The 2,218-nt window shown below is 50.5% G+C and overlaps 1 pseudogene; it reads left to right on the forward strand.

The window, feature by feature from the left end:
• On the forward strand, positions 1-1,690 carry LOC130542174 (60S ribosomal protein L32-like; annotated as a pseudogene).
• The last annotated feature ends 528 nt before the right edge of the window (positions 1,691-2,218 follow it).

The following is a 2,218-nucleotide window of genomic DNA, read 5'->3' on the forward strand; positions in this document are numbered from 1 at the left end:
ATGGGGGCTCCACCCTTAAGACCTCGTCATCCCTGCAAAGTCCCATCTCCTGAGAGCATCACTCTAGGTGTCAATGTGGATATTGGCAGGGACACAAACAGGTAGTCCTAACACCACATTCACTGAAGAATAGAATTGAGTAGAAGGTTGGTCTATTGAACCTTATTGGAATGAATACATCATTCAGAATCTAGTCTGGAGCACATGGAGTGATGAGCTGTGTGTGAGGAGCGGTTCAAGCATTGTGTGCTTGCCCGTGGCTTGACACCTGCATTGCTCGGGCTGTCCCAGGTCAGGCTCCCTGGGACCCAACGCTGAGACAGCATTTGGAGTGCACAGTGTGTATGAGGTGTCAGCGCCTGTGAAGGAAAGGAGCGGGGGCCGGGAGTGAGACTGCCGTGCGTCCTGGACTGGGATGAAATGGTGAGTCGGCAGCTGTCTGTTGGTACCACCCTTTCCTGGAAGGGGCATCCGGGTGTGGCAACTCTGCGTCTACCACAGTAAATAAGGACTGGACAAGGCAGGAGGTAAGGAGGAGCTTGGCGGTCTCTGGGGCAGATGAGGTGTTTACTCGGGCCAGGTAGGGAGACCAGAATGGCATGGAGCTATGATAGTTTAGTATCAGGTGGATTGTGTTTGGAGAAATTTAGGTTCAAATCTCTCAAGAGAGGCAGGGTCTATCGAATCAGCGTGAGACACCCTCTGCAGACCTGAGGTCCAGAGACTGGGTGGACAGGGCAGGCATCCTCACTCTCAGAAGGTCACCCGACATCCTAGACTTCCCAACTCTTGTTCGAACCTCATCTTTTCTCTTGGGTTGCTAGAAGGGATGCTGGAGAGGTCTCTCTGCTTCCAGTCTTACCCTCCCTGAGGGCATTCTCCATCTTGCAGCCAAAATGACCTCTCCGCATCATCTGATGACATGTCCTCCTAGTCTCCTTTAATGTAGACCATTCACCACTTCATCCCTCCTTTTTTCTTTTCATGGCACTAACAGGTTGGAGAAACCCGGTGAGTTGTCCTGGAAAAGCCCCACACTCTAGCTATCTCTGTTTGTGGACTTTAATTGTTCCTTTGCCCCAATATTCCCATATTCGGCTTACCTCTCCTTCAGATTCCACACAGGAATCTCCCTAGTGGCCCGTCCTACCCAGAAGCAGGCACGGAAGGGGACTGTGTGGAGTGTAGCTCAGCTTGGAGTAGGGGACACCTTAGAAAGATACCAGACCTCTCTCCCTCAGCGCTGGCTGCGGACGCGGCAGCCACACCTTCTGCTCGTCATCACAGCCACTCTCAGACCTCTGGTGAAGCCCGAGATCATTAGAGAGAGGACCAAGAAGTTCATCCTGCACCAGTCAGACCAGTATGTCAAAATTAAGCTCAACTGGCAGAAACCCAGAGGCATTTACAGTAGGGCAGGCAGAAGACTCAAGGACCAGATCTTGATGCCCAGCATTGGTTATGGGGGCAACAAGAAACCAAGCACGTGCTGGCTGGTGGCTTCTAGAAGTTCCTAGTCCACAATGTCAAGGAGCTTGAAGTGCTGTTAATGTACAACAAATCTCACTGTGCAGAGATTACTCCCAACGTCTCCTTCAAGAACCGCAAAGCCATTGTGGAAAGAGCAGCGCAGGGGGCCATCAGAGTCACCAATCCCAATGCCAGCCTGAGCAGTGAAGAAAATGAATAGGCAGCTTAGGTGTACATCGTATTTGCGCTAATAAAACCATAAAACTGAAAAAAAAAAGAAGAGAGTCACCTAGAGTTGACCTTGGTCTGCTCATTAACGAAGAAAGGGATCATGGGTTGGCAGCAGAGCAAAGAAAAGGGGCAGCGCTTCAGGAATAATTACCCTAGACCTGCCTGGCAGCATCAGGCTCATTACGGCCCATCTCTGGGCTTTCTGCTCCATCCTCAAGGCCACTCCACGGTCTGAAAAGGCTACTAGAGCACAGACCTTCCTTTCTGGAGGTCGGGAGTACACAAAAATGGACATCCAATGTGAATCGGACACCCGTGATGAGTCTTCCAGAAGCTGCACCCAAGACTTCCTCTTGCATCTCTTGGTCACTATGACTTACGGTGGCCATATATTTTCATTGTCCAAACTGGGACGCTTTCGAAAGTGCCACGTGCAACATTATTGATAATTGCATCAGCTTATCAGGCTGGAAAAGATACTATTGCAGGCAAACCTGAAACTGTGGCTAACATCAAC

Source organism: Ursus arctos, unplaced genomic scaffold (genome assembly GCF_023065955.2).
Source record: "Ursus arctos isolate Adak ecotype North America unplaced genomic scaffold, UrsArc2.0 scaffold_30, whole genome shotgun sequence".
Classification (NCBI taxonomy): domain Eukaryota; kingdom Metazoa; phylum Chordata; class Mammalia; order Carnivora; family Ursidae; genus Ursus; species Ursus arctos.